Source organism: Protopterus annectens, chromosome 14.part0 (assembly GCF_019279795.1).
Source record: "Protopterus annectens isolate FY-2018-M chromosome 14.part0, PAN1.0, whole genome shotgun sequence".
NCBI classification, from domain to species: domain Eukaryota; kingdom Metazoa; phylum Chordata; order Ceratodontiformes; family Protopteridae; genus Protopterus; species Protopterus annectens.
Window position 1 is genome coordinate 10,104,406 of NC_056748.1, and position 15,114 is coordinate 10,119,519.

Below are 15,114 nucleotides of genomic sequence, written 5' to 3' on the forward strand. Positions count from 1 at the left end.
CCCACAATTACCTCCATACCATCATGCACCCACTTCAAAACTTTACTAAAAGCGCACCTAAAAACATGCTGGCTATGCCCTTGCAACTCCCACTCTAATATCACCCTCCCCATCAAACCACTACCTTTCTTTCCACTCCACTAACTACTTTGATTATAGCAAGCTCAGATGCTCATAACCCAGTACTTATTTATACAGCAGGAACTTATTCTTGTAACATTTGTTAATGTCTGTTATGTACTTCACAGATAAAGATTCTAGTTGTCTACTGATGTACTAAGTTCTTCATCTGTAAATATGTTGTAAGTAATTGCTATGTAAATTGTTAATCGCTATGTAATCCAATGTAACTACTGTCTGTTTATTTTAACTGTGGAGCTTTTCTCCCCGGGCCTCCGCTGAAAATTGACTTGCGTCCAGTCGGACACTCCTGGTCAACAAATATAAATAAAAATAAATAAAAATAAAAAAATTCTCTGAATATTAAATCACTGTCACATAACTTGCATATATTCTTAACCAATGCTTTCATATTATGTCTAATTTTGGTATAATTATGTAAAGTGTAAATGTTTTTGTATTATTTTTGAAGATTGAAAAGTTATTGTTCTTAAAATGTTTTGTAATACTTTGGAGCTTCTCTGTCCAGGCCTCTGCTGAAAATGGGCTCCTACCCAGTCAGACTTTCCCAGTAATCAGATGTCAGTAAATACATAAATAAATTAATATATGGTGGAAGTAAGTGGCAATGAGCACCTCCACAGCAGGTCTTCTTTTCTCATTCCTTTTTTAGGACAGAAACATGTAACGTCATATGCCTGGCAATCCTCGAATGTATTCCTGAAGTGAGTCATCAGGTTTAGCAAATGTACATACTTGAAAATATATTTACTTGGCAGACTATGTTTTCTGACATTTTCTAGGGAGTAGACGATGCAAACCAAGTTTCAGAAGGCTAAATATCAGGCTTGGAGTTATTTGGGTTGTCAGAATCCATATGTTTTATTGCATATGTAAGCTGTAGAACATGTGATCAAACAGATACTGACTGTGACACCATATAAGAGGCATCTGATGTAGTTTGATCAAAAATTGTTCCAGCAGTCACAGACATAAATGTGGACAGCAAGGCAGGGGAAACTCTTGTCTCTTGAAAATTTGTACCTGAATAACCAAAAACATTGACTACACTTAATATTTTAACCACTAACATTAACTCGGCCTATTGGTATGGAAACATGACGAATGATGGTTGGACAAAGTGAGCCTTAATGTCAGTCCCATAACGGATTCCTTAAGGGGACCTGATCAATCTCCTGCTGTTTTCACATTTGCTGAAAAGTCTTTCTCTACCCTAATTTTAATGGGCTAATCAACAATGTGGGAAACTTATTAAAACTCCTCTTGGACTGAGTCTGAGAAACAAAAGTCACAGACATTGTTTTTCTGGGTAGTTTCCTTCTTTATACTGACATTTATTTCTCACTGGAAGAAAGCTTGTGAGGTATTCTACCCTCCTGCCCTGTTAATCTTAAAATTCCAAACAATGCTTACTCTGTTTTAAAGATGGTCTTAGTATAAAGCAACAGACTGTGAAAATCTTTGTTTCCTCTCTGTCCACTTTATGCACTTTTACTGACAATTCAAGAAGAAATATGGATCTCTAATTAAACGTATGCTAGCTTTACTACCAACTAAAGAGAAAATGTGCTGGCAGAAGTGAATGGAATAAAGCTTTACTGACAATTCAAGAAGAAATATGGATCTCTAATTAAACTTAAGCTAGCTTTACTACCAACTAAAGAGAAAATGTGCTGGCAGAAGTGAATGGAATAAAGCTTTGAGTACGGACAGGAAATCTGTCAGAAACATTTAACGTTTGTTAACCAAAAAGGTGACACTGGGCATGATACATTTTCAGAAGAGGTTGAGGAGAAATGCACAGTTATGTAACTGGAAACAGAATAAATAGTATAAGTCACATCAATACCATTTAAATACAAAATAACTGGTGCATTCCACCCAGTATCCCATACACACATATTACAACATTCAAGTAGTGAATTAATTCAGGTGACAGTAACAGACAATTTAGACAGTTTTAATTGCACAGAATGATAACTGGAAGATGGCTGTGCTGTTTTCTGGGGGCTTCAAAAACAATGAACATCCTTAGATATGTTGGCTAGGTGACAGCGGCAACAGTCAGGAGACAGATGAAGATGAGTTACAGGATGTTTAGAGGTAGACGAAAGGAAGAGACAGAATAAGGAAAAGGAAGTAGTGAGGGATTTATGTGAAGCCCAAGTTATACGCACAAAATGTGCTCAGCTAAAACCTTCCAGAACTGATATTTCTCAGCAATTCATCATATGATACAGGAAGTTTGCTCCATAGTTTTAACATCACTACCAGGAAGACCGACCGAATCACCCACAACATTTTTTGAAAGGTATGGTCTTTGCAAGCAGATCTGCAGAGTGCAGTTCATGCGAACAACATTACCGTTTCACTAGCAGTTTGAATGAATAAAATCTACCATACGAGAAATAATCAGATGAGCTACAGCTTATGCAAAAAATGCAGTGTATTTTGTTCAGTTCAACCACATTCATATTTTTGTGAAATCTATATTACTAATACATCTGTAAAGAAGCTAGATAGCTGCAAAACTGTAGGAAGGATATTTCAGAGACTGATATTAACCCACAAAAAATATAAAAGCTTCACAAATAAAATGACAGTTATATAATGAAGGGTAATTCATTACTGGCTGCTCAAGATTAAGTCTTTCTTATAAATCAAGCATTAGCCAATAGAAGAAGCATGGGTAAAATATATTAAAAAAAAGTAAAGAAATCAAACCCTTACCCTCCACTGTTCTGTCACTGATGCATAGTGAAGAATGTAAATTACTGGTTTCATACTACAAATCCTCACCCCCCCATATATATATATATATATATATATACATATATATATATATATATATATATACATATATATACATATATATATATATACATATATATACATATATATATATATATATATATACATATATATATATATACATATATATATATATATATATATACATATATATACATATATATATATACATATATATACATATATATATATATATATATATATATATATATATATATATATATATATATATATATATACATACTCACACACACACACACATATATATATATATATATATATATATACATATATATAAAATACCTTTATATAACAAATACATTATTCAAATTAAAAACAAAACGTATTCCTCGCTCAGCACCATGGTGTAGCATGAGCATTTGTACATAAACAGATGGATGATGAGTAACTGGTTTGTGTTTGCATACACACTTGCCTAAATGTATGTCTCTAAAAAACACTGGCAGTAACTGGATTAATGCAAACATACTGTGTAAGGATCAGCACATGGACAGGCATACCCTTGTTGCATGCTCAGTGCCTCTCCAAGGTACACCATGTCTGCAAGAGGAGACAGAAAAGAACAGAAAGAAACTTCACTGACACAAAATTACATGACTTTAAAAAAGGCACCTTTAAGCAATGTCACTATATAACATCAAAAGTTCACATAAGTGTGGGTAATGCAGTTTTATCCACAGCGGGTGTTGCGCAGTAAATTGGGTTTTGCCCTTGTGCTCGGACTACATGAAACATGTGTAACTGTTGTATTACCCACACTTGAAGGTGACTTACTGTTTAACTATACTATTCAAACTGAAAAGAACATCACAAAAAAAGCAAACTGATGATGACGAAATCCAAAAATAAGGATTGGTATGCATTTGTAGATTATGCTAAGCCAGTCTACTTGCATTGGTTAGCTCTCAACTGTTCATATTTTGTAGGGATACCCCTAATTTGTTCTCAAGCCTTTGCTTTATCCCTCTTAAAACTGGATATTATTTTTTAAACTTTATTAAATTATCACTTAAGACACAGATAAACATACATTAACAGAAAAGAAAAACGATATTAATATTTTTTCCATTTACATTTTCTTTGTTAGTAACGATTCAGTACAAAATTATATAAATTGCTGAATTCCTGCCTTTCCTTACACCTCACTCCTCCTCCTCCTGAACATTATTCTGCATGATGAACATAATTCTGCAGGTACTGTTCCTCCAATTTTGATTTATTTCTATGTAATCTGGTTCTTCCCTTTTCTAAAGATTCTTCTACTTTTCTTTTTTTTACTGCTGTAATAATATTCAGTATCTCAGATAGGAATTTTTAAAATCTACCAACTCATCGCACTCCCAAAACATATGTTTCCAGTTGACTCTTTCTTCCCTATCACAACTCCAACATTTGCTATCCACCTGAGGAAAAATTCTTTGAAGTCTGCATGGGGTATAGAATGCATATGCAAACACTTCCAAAGATCCTAAACCTTCTGGACTTTGTTGTATACTTGGGAGCTATTCATATTCCCACCTATTGCTCTCTTGTAAATTGCTTTTCCAGACTCTCTTCCCAATCTTTTCTAACTTCCTCTGACTGATTCTTATAATTATCATGCAATATTTTATATGCCCTACTAATTATCCAATTTTTTTATAAGCAGCTTCTATTCTACATTCAGCTAAAAACTCTACCATAACAGGTCTTTCGCTTAAGATTCCCCTAACCCTTTCTCTTTTCCTATACTCTGCCATCAATCCCTGGTAGGGAAGGCAGTCTCAAGCCTGCAGTCCAAACATTGTCTTGTCCTCAACCTGTTCTTTTACCTTTCCTCTTTACTCATTTGCTCCCAAAACCTTGGTTCCTTTGCCAGTCTTCTCCAGTAAATTCCAGCCTCCATTTACCCATTTTATGTGCCACTTCTTGCGGTCAACCCTACTGACAAAATCTCCTTTCTTCATTCTCATGTTGGCTTACTTCTTACAATACATTCTACTACTTTATTAATATAATATTCTGTATGACTGACATTTCTCTTCTTAAGGATCTACACCCAAAACCCACACTATCCATTTCCTGAACTACCCCCCCCCCCTAGCATTATCCCTTTCAATTTTGAGCTATAACTTTCTGCTTATCTTATGTATATGAGCCTTAACTGTGTAGCTCTAAACTATCCAGCCATACGACTAATCAGATCAGGTTAGAAAAGACTGGGAAGGTAGACTGGGAAAACATTGTAAAAAGAACAATGGGAGGACATCTGTATGGCTACCAAGTATGCAACAAAGTTCAGAAAGTTTAGGATCTTTGCTTGGAAGTGTTTGCATAGGTATTTTTATATCCTAAGCAGAGTTCAAAGAAATCTTCCTCAGGCAGACAGAAAATGTTGAAGGTATGATGAGGAAGAAACAGGTAGCTGAGAACAGTTTTACTTTACATAATCAAAATACCACTTACTGACTTTTATAATGCCGAGACAACTTCACCAAAAACCTCATTTCAATGACCTTCCAGAACACCGACTGGAAACTTCAGGTTAAGTAACCACAATGCCACACTAGGAAATAAATTAAAACCTAAGCAAATTGAACTCACCCATGTGGCGGGGGGGGGGTTCTCCCCCATACCCCCCAACTAAACATACCAACTCCGAGATCACACTACAGCGGGGGTAAGGGGCAAAGTTCAACACGGTGGCCAAGTGGTTACTTACTTGCAGTTTCCAGTCGGTGTTCCGGGAGGTCGTTGAAATCAGGTTGTCGGTGAAGTTGTCTCGGCATTATGAAAGTTAGGTAAGAGGTTTTTCGATTATCTAAAGTAGACCGCTAAGAACATATGTTTTGGGAGTATGAGTTAGCAGATTTTAAAAATTCCCTACAGAGTACTCTGTCAGAAATACTGGGTGAGCAAGTGGCTGCAACTAAGGAATTTTTTTTTTTTTTAGTTGGGACACAGGATCTGAATTGCCTAGACATAGCAGGGCCTTATTAAGTTTAATTCTGTGGACTGCCAAAAAAATAATTGCTAGAAAATGAAAATCAAAGTCTAAACCAACTGTATTCAAAGTACCGAACATTATTTAAAAAAGACAAAGCTGGAAGAGGGATCTTTAGAAAAGAGAATGAGCAAAGTACATAAAAATAAATGAAAATTGTGGGAACAATACATGCAGAACAATGTTCTGGAGAAGGTGTGAGGTTTAAGGGAAGGCAGGAATTCTGCAATTTACATAATGTTGGACTGATGATAGTTACAAAAAAAGATGTGTGAAGCATAAAGTATATAAATTTAAAAAAATGTTAGTGTGGTTTGCGCTCTTTTCTGTTAATGTATGTTTGGCTATGTCTTAAGTGACAATTTAACAAAGGACTTTAAAAAAAAGACCCAGGTATGAGCAGTGGTCCAGGAAGCTGGAGAAGCCAACAAAGAGCTGGGAAGGAGTAATGAGGCTTGTGTGCTCATCTCTGGAGGAAGCAATGTAAACATGTTGGCCACACCAGATACTGTACCCTTGGTAGATATCAGGGCCAACGGCAGAAGCATCAGCAAGTCAGGGCTTTGGAAACACTGTCTTCACTGATGTGGTGTTGCAGACCTCTTCAAACAACCATCTATTGGAACACACACGCACTTGCATCAGTCCAGCACCATAACCATTTAAAATATCAGGACTCGCATTGCAAGTCCCAAAATGTAGAGAAAGAATGGCCAAAAATAAAGATTTAAATATACAAAATCTAAAATTGACATTTGTTGGAATACTCCCTTTTTTCATGGTATGGCACTCCAGGAGGTGGTGTAATTAAATTAAGGGGAGCTTGCCTGCCTAGAAAAAAAGAGCAATGTTCGATATTCACTCTTCTCTCCTCTGTATTTCTTTTATTTATACTTTTAGTCACCACATAGTCTTCCAGAACATTATTATTAAGGATAGGGATGCATTTAAAAATAAACTCTGCCTTGTCAGCAGTATATATATATATATATATATATATATATATATATATATATATATATATATATATATGATGCTGCAGGTGATTCCAGTCCACTCTTCTTCTTAGTCTATGACTTCCACTATTTTCCCTGCCCTGCCAAATATCCCACATGGCTGGTGCACCAGACAGTAGAAAGTCAGTTGCCAAGAGAGGAGCCAAAAAAGAAAAAAAAAAGACTCAAACTATGCTACCTATTCTCAGGTTGCCATACTAATCTTCCTGGGCACTCTCCAAGGACAGGAAAGATGTGCACTAGACAGCATCCAGATCCATGTCTACAAAGGTAATCTTCTGATAAGGATTCAGACAAGACTCCAACTGAGGGCCGTCTGAGAAGAAGTACCCATGAAGGATTCCAGTCCAGGGGCACCTAGAGCAAGTCTTTGGCTAGGGCTAAAACAGGCCAGCCCCTGCATGATAAGGAATACATGGGATACTTTTTGTGCAAGGCCTCAGCCATGACAGACAAAGCTCTGGTAAAGATTCTAGATGAAGAGAAAGCTCATCTCCTGTGTGGACCTTAAACAATGATGTACTAAGGTGCACATCATGTCCAGCAACACCATTCAAGCACCATGTGGCAACAAGGTCCCTGAAGTTTCACTTTTCAGAACAAGAAGTGATGCTGCTTGAATTCTCAAGGTTTAGAATGGGATGAAAACTGCATGCACCCTTTGGGACCAGAAAAAGGCAAAATAATATCTGCCCTCAATCTTTGTTCTGATATGGGACTATGAGCCGCCACCCCCCCCCCCCCCCAGCATTAGAAGCAGGGACTGCCTCAAAAGTTACATTTTAGAAGGACTGGTCCTTCAGTAGGGCTCTTTTCTGTTGGAGGGTGTGCACACTTCAAGACATGGTCAACAACGGCAACAACATAAGTTACTGCTCCTGTTTTTTTTTTTTTTTTTGGCTTGATCCCTCCACAAACCATATATTTCATCCATTACTGTTACCTTATGAACCCTTTTTATTTCCCAGAGCTTCAGCCATAAGGCTCATTTGTTCACTGGGGGTAATAGACAGGCAAACTGGGAGCAGGAGTTGTCATTTACATGGCAGAAACTGGATTTTGAGTTTATATATATATATATATATATATATATATATATATATATATATATATATGATCCAACTAAACCCAAACCTGCTAGCAGCAATGGGAGATGCAATGGTTTTACAGTGCATTGCCCCCTCCAAAATGTCTGATGCAGTCAAAAACATGCCCCCTTATAGTCAAGAGTTCTTCATGTGACCCCAGCCAATGTTAGTGGTTAGAACACAAAATGTGCGCCTGGTGATGCACACCCAACACACCTCCCCCAAAGAGAGCTGAGCAGGTTCTCTTAATGCTCCTCCCCCAAACACAGGTTACATGGCTCTCCCAATGACCTTCCCTGAGGACAGCTGAGAAGGTTAAGCCTCATTACTCCTCTTCTCCTCACGTCAGCTCCAGCAGGTGCACAAAGCTGCTACTCAACCCCTCATTAACTGAATCATAGATAGAACTTTATCCATGTACAGCAGTGGAGCTTTCTAATCTTATAGTACTTTGTGATGGTTCTCCAAGTCAGTGCAAACTCAAAGAATCACCCCAATGGGCCAGGAAATGAAATATGGTGTTGCACTTGTCCTCTTGGGGAATTCATCTGGCACAGGAATGGAAAAGACAGCATGATACTTTGAACATCTTTACTGAGAAGAAATGGAGGATTTTCCTCTTTTGGGAATGGCTTGGCTTAGAAAAGAAGTCAATAAATAGGGGGTCAATAAAGGTCCTTCACAGTGCTGAGTGCATTTTTAACCCTCTGAAGGTTATCAACAAGGTCCTTATGAAGAGTAGTCCCCCCTTAAAATAGATGTCCAGAACAGTGTTTCTGCACTACTCACTGACTAAGGACTGCTTCAAACATGGCACACTGTGTCAGCATATGCCTGCGTGGCTCTAGTTACCGCATTAGCACAGTCAAAGATGCAACAAACTACATGGACCATCCTAGTAGTAGTCTACAAGGTAAAAATACAATCCTCTCTGGGAAGCCGTCCAACTCTTCCCGTGCCTGAGCCACTATGATGGATTTAAAGTCAAGGTGCAATGAATGGTTGAGTTATCTAAACCATAATAGCACAAGCATGCATTCTCTTACAGCACTTGCCCAAAGCTTTGGACTCCTTTCTGAGGCAGAAGGGTGGTAGAATGTCATAGTCCGACACCTACAGTGGTCCAAAAGGATCAAGCGAATCACCTGGTGGATTCATAATTACAGAGTCTCTCCTCTATGTCACAGGCTTGTGCACTGCACTCTCCTTCTTGGAGGTCACATGAGCAAAATCATGGTACCTTCTGGTTTCCAAAACTGCACTTCTAATAACTTCATTTGGTTACAAAGAACCAAAACTTCCCAGATCTGGAGAAAGGCATTTCTGGGCAAATGGAATATGGGCATGGTCCAAGTTGCACCTCATAATCACTCATTTATCTTCAAAAAAGGGGCCATATATAGAGGGGACAGAGGGGGTAACACTCATGGTTCCTTGTGATCTCTATGACAATAGCCTCTCACTCTTGTGATGCATCATAATAGCCTGAGAGTAAAGGAATACTGCTTAGCCATTACCTCGAGATGTGGCCTGAAGCACAGCGCTATACTGTACAATCTATGGCATGCCACGGACTGCCTCAAGGTGTCATTCACAAAGGACCAGCATGTGAGTAATTGTTTGCCAAACAGAACAATGGGGAAAGATGCTGGTACTATACCTATTGCTTGTGTTGGAACATATTTCATAGGCCTGCGGATCCCACACAATGACTCACGCTTGCACTAAACATCTGTTTGATGTCCAGTCCTTGAACCATGAGCTTTGACACTGCATGATCAAATAATTTTCCCTCAATCTATGCATGGGAAGATTCTAGGAGTGAAGATCTAGTCTTGACCTTCCCTGACCCAGGATGTGACATCAAAATATGCTGCTCCCCAGGACTTAACAGGTTAGCCTTGAGTTCTAGCAGACAACACACCCCAGCATATGGGAGTGCACCTAATCTGGTCCCCTCTTCCTCTGCCAAATGTAGGACTTGCAATAGCTTGTGTTCTCATTATATGAAGATGAGATCAGTACCTGTAGAGACAAGAAGGCTATTTTCAAAACAAACTTGCCTCCAAAGAGAAAGTACAGTTGTGCACACTTACCATAAATGTAGATGTTCGAGTGTATTCACTGTTGCAGTCATTACACTTGGGTTATCCTGCTGGCAGGCTACCCTCAGTCGGCCTGAATTCCAAAGTCTAGGTCCGGCGTCGGTTGCTGTCGCCTCTTCCCTGATGTCAGAGCACCAGGGGTATAAAAGATGCAGCTGACACCATTTTCTTCAGTTTTTCTTGCCCCAGATGTCAGGTGCTCCCAAAAGGGTAAGCTAAAAAAAAATATCCCAATAAAACATGCATGCACCAAAATATATTATACCTTCATCTACAAGCAAATACACCACATAGGTTGCATAGATTAGAGAAGTGCAGATACGTTCCAGCAAAGAAATGGGGGATGGTGGGTGGGTAAAGTACAGTTTTGCACCTACCATAAATGTAGGTGTCCGAATAGGATAGCATCTGCAGTCCTTACAAATGGGTTGTCCTGTCGTCAGGCAGCCCTTCGGTCGGCCGGATTCCAAAGTCTGGGTCTGGCCTCGGCTGGTGTCGCACTTCACCCGACGTCATAGCTGCAGTTCTTCGGGTATAAAGGCATCAGCCGACGCCATTTTCCTCAGTGTTTCTTGCCCCAGATGCCAGTTGCCCTCTTGGATAGCTAAATTTTTGGATAAATGCCAATGTTTCCAAATAGTAGAAGGCAAACACAAAAAATAATCATGTGTGTACATATATACAAACAAATACACCATAAGAGACCCCCCCCCCCCAGCTAGCTATTAGGTGGGCAAATACCCTAGGAGTACCACAGAGGGGAAGGAGGGTGGGTAATCCTGACTGCAGATGCTATCCTGTTCGGACATCTACATTTATGGTAGGTACAAAACTGTACTATGTCCTTCAAGGATGCATCTGCAGTCCTTACAAATGGGTAGAATACCATAGCCAAACTAGGGGAGGAGGAAGAAGAAATTATGGTGTAGTTAGGATCCCTTGCAAAACAGCAGTGGCAAACCCTGCTCGGGATCTAGAGTATAATGGTAAGTTATAATGCTTGGCAAATGTATGCACAGAGGTCCAAGTAGCAGCCTCTATAATGTCCTTGGTAGCCACTCCTCGTAAGAAAGCTGTGGTAGTGGCTGTAGCCCTTGTAGAATGAGGCCTTATGTTCTGTGGAATTTGCTTTCCATGGTAGGAGTAACAGAATCTAATGCAATTTCCTATCCACTTGGAGATTGTCTGTTTGGAAATTGCTTTTCCTTCCCTTCCTGTTGCATATGCTACCAGAAGCTGGTCAGATTTTCTATAGCTCTTGGTTCTGTCCAGGTAGTAGCGTAACTGTCTATGTACATCCAAGGTATGCAGTAGTCTTTCCCCCCTGTTCTGTGGATTGGGAAAGAAGGTAGGTAGGTGGATTGCCTGGTTTAAAGACACTCTGGATACCACCTTAGGCATAAATGTAGGATTAGTTCTCATGGACACTCTATCTTGATGGAAGATTAGGAAGGGTTGTACTGCCATTAAAGCCTGTAGTTCCGAAACCCTTCTTGCTGAAGTAATTGCCACCAGGAAAGCAGTTTTCCAGGATAGGTGTTGAAGATCTGCTGTTGCTGCTGGTTTGAAAGGGGGAAGTGTCAATTTTTCTAGTACAAAGTTCAAGTCCCATGCTGGTAATGGTGGTTTCCTAGGAGGTTTTACATTCTTAATTCCTCTCAGAAACTGCCTGAGTAGAGGATGCGAGAAGACAGGTGGATCGAAGCTGTATTCTGCAGAAATAGCTGATGCATGTATTTTGATGGAGGAATAGGACAGGCCTGTATGGAAAAGCTCTGCCAAATACTCCAGGATGTTGGCAATGTCTACCTTTGACACATCTTTGCCCCTGTCGGTACTCCAAATGAGAAACCTTTTCCATTTTCCTGCATAGTTCCTTCTTGTTGAGGGTCTGCGTGCCTCAAGGATAATGTTTTTAACCCTTTGGGATAAATCTGGGTTAGTTGCTCTTATGTAATGTTCCAGGCAGTCAGTTGCAGAGTTTTCAGGTTTGGATGCAGGATGTTGTAGTTGCTCTGAGTTAACATCAAGGGAATCAGGGGTAGTGTCCACATTCTCCCCCGAGACATGCTCCTTAGTAATGGGTACCAATGTTGTCTTGGCCAGTCTGGAGCTATCAGAATTATCCTTGGACGTTCCTCTTTGATTTTCAATAGCACCTTGTGCATCAAAGGAAGAGGTGGGAATGCATATGCTGTCAGGCCTTTCCAACTGAAGGATAGAGAGTCCACCTTCCAAGCAAGTGGGTGGTATGTCCTTGTGCAGAATTTCTTGAGCTGGTGATTGAGTGGGGATGCGAATAGGTCTATTTGTGGCAGTCCCCATTTCTTTGTGATGGCCTTGAAGATGTCCGGTGTAGCATCCATTCGTGAGCATCCGAGGTAGTTCTGCTTAATATGTCTGCTAGGATGTTTTCTTTTCCCGGTACAAAAATTGCTTGTAACTGAATGTTGTAACTTAGAGCCATATTCCATAGGTCCAGGGCCATTCGGCATAGAGGGTATGAATGAGTGCCTCCCTGTTTGTTGATTTACCACATGACTGTGGTGTTGTCTGTCCTTATCAACTGGCCTTCTTGGAGGAATGGTCTGAAATTCTGGATTGCTAGTTGTACTGCCAGCATTTCTTTTTGATTTATGTGCAGGTGCAGCTGCTCTGGAGTCCATAAGCCTTGTATGCACTTGTCCAGCATGAGGGCCCCCCAACCGAGGTCTGAGGCGTCCGTTGTGATGGTTTGGCTTGGTTGAATGCTGTGGAATGGCAAACCTGGGTTTGACTGGCATGCCTGAGCCCACCATAGGAACTCTTGTTTCAGGCATGGAATTAGTGGTATTTCGGTTTCTAAGCTGTGCCTGTGTTGAGACCATAAATTCTTTAGGTACCACTGTAGCTTTCTCATATGCAGTCTGGCATGGGGGACCAGGATTATGCAAGATGCCATGAAGCCCAAGGCCTGCAGTACTTTCCTTGCTGTTAGTTTGTTCTGCTTTGTTAATGCCAAAAAGTAGAGAGGAAGTTGTTCTTGTTTTTCTGCAGTTAGGAATGCCATCTGTTTTACTGTGTCCAATTCTGCACCTAAGAAGGTTATTGTTTGGGATAGTATCAGTCTTGACTTTTTTATATTGACTGTGTATCCCAGGGCCTGTAGTAAGCAAATGACTCTTTGTAAGTCTTCTGTTAGCTTGTTTTTGTTGTCCGCTTGTATCAGGCAGGCGTCCAGGTATGGATAAATTTGGATTCCCTGAAGCCTGCAGTGAGTGATTACTGATGCCAGGCATTTCGTGAACACTCTGGGCGCAGTAGATAAGCCAAAGGGCAATGCTGAGAATTGATAGTGCTCTGATCCTGCAAGAAATCTGAGGTATCTTCTGCAATGTGGTCGTATGGGGACGTGCAGGTATGCCTCCTTGAGATCTAGAGTTACCAGCCAATACTCCTTGCCCAGCATGGGAAGAAGTTGCTGTAGGGTCAGCATTTTGAATTTTGGAACGATGATGAATGTGTTTAAAGCGGACAGGTCGAGAATAGGCCTCCAATTTTTTTCTTTTCTTGGTACCAGGAAGAGTCTGGAGTAAAATCCCTTGCCTTGTTCCATAGGTGGTACCCTTTCCACAGCTCTCATCCTTGCTAATTGAGCTATTTGTTTTAGAGCTTCTGTCTTTTGATTTGGTGGTAGGTTTGGCATTCCTCTTTTCCGGTAAAGTGTGGAAATGAAACCTGTAGCCTTGGTCTATAGTTTGCAAAATCCACTTGTCTCTTGTGATATAGTGCCAGTTGAAAATAGTGCTAACTTTCCGCCTAAGGGTGCTGCTATTTGTTCCCTGGTAGGCGGTGTCAAAGCCAAGTCACTGTGATTGTCCTGTTGCAGTGGTAGTGGTTGTGTCTGAGCCTCGTTGGTTGTTACCTTGCCACTGGCGTCCCCTGTAGGCACCTCCTCTGGATTGATTTCTGCCTCTTGAACGCCTATTCCTGCCTCTCTGAGTTTTAGAGGAGTCTGGAAAGGACCAATTTTTGGAAGGCCAGTTCCTGCTAAACCTTGGAGGATGAACCTGTAAGAAATCTTTAACGGTTTGTACAGATTTTGCCTTCTCTTCCATTTTCTTCAGTACCTGTTGGGCAGGAGAACCAAATAAACTGACCTTATCCATAGGAGCATCTAATAGCTTTGCTTTAACATGATCCGGCAAGACCTGCTCTTTCAACCATGCATGCCTTCTTATAACTGTGCCAGTCATGGCTGATCTAAATGAAGCCTCCAGTGCATCATAGCCACATTTTAAGGAATGGTTACTAACCTGCTGAATGTTATTCACCATTTCTAGGACATATTTCTTATCTAAAGAATCATCCGAGGACAGTTTCTTAGTTAACTGATCAAGCATAAACTCTTGGTATTGGATCATATGAAACTGACAGTTCAATGCTCTAGCTGAGAGAGTAGCAGAGGTGTATACTTTTTTACCCCATCTCTCTAAGGACCTGGATTCCCTTTCAGAAGGGAGAGGGTTTTTAGCTGAGGTCGAAGCTACTGCCTTAGGCCCCTGGGAGATAGTCTCAGGATCTGCGAAAGGAGCCTTGTATAAATGGTGATGAGTGTCCAGGACCATGTAGAACCTATCGGGCTTAGCAGGGGCTGGAGGTAAAGTATCAGGAGCAGTGCAAGCATCATTAAATGCATCATCCACAACAGGAAGAACTGGAGGTATAGCTAAAGGCCTATGTTGCGGTAAGTGTAAAAAGGTCCTAAGCCTTTTCCTTGAATCTGAGAAATCTTGCCCCTGCCATTGGAATTGCTCTCTCATGGCATGTAAAGTTTCCCCAAAAGAAAATTCCTCTGGTGGAGAGGCAGAAGGAATCGATTCTTCAGCATCGGAATCTTCATAAGTAGAAAAAGGAGCCTCTGGATGGTCTGTATTGTCTGTATCATCAGAAGAGTCATCTGAGGACAC

At 40.3% G+C, this 15,114-nt stretch overlaps 1 protein-coding gene across 6 annotated transcripts in view; it reads right to left on the reverse strand.

The window, feature by feature from the left end:
• The window catches only part of ADD3 (adducin 3), a 3,087,715-nt gene that overhangs the window by 1,088,837 nt on the left and 1,983,764 nt on the right, over positions 1-15,114 (reverse strand). The window lies entirely within an intron of this gene.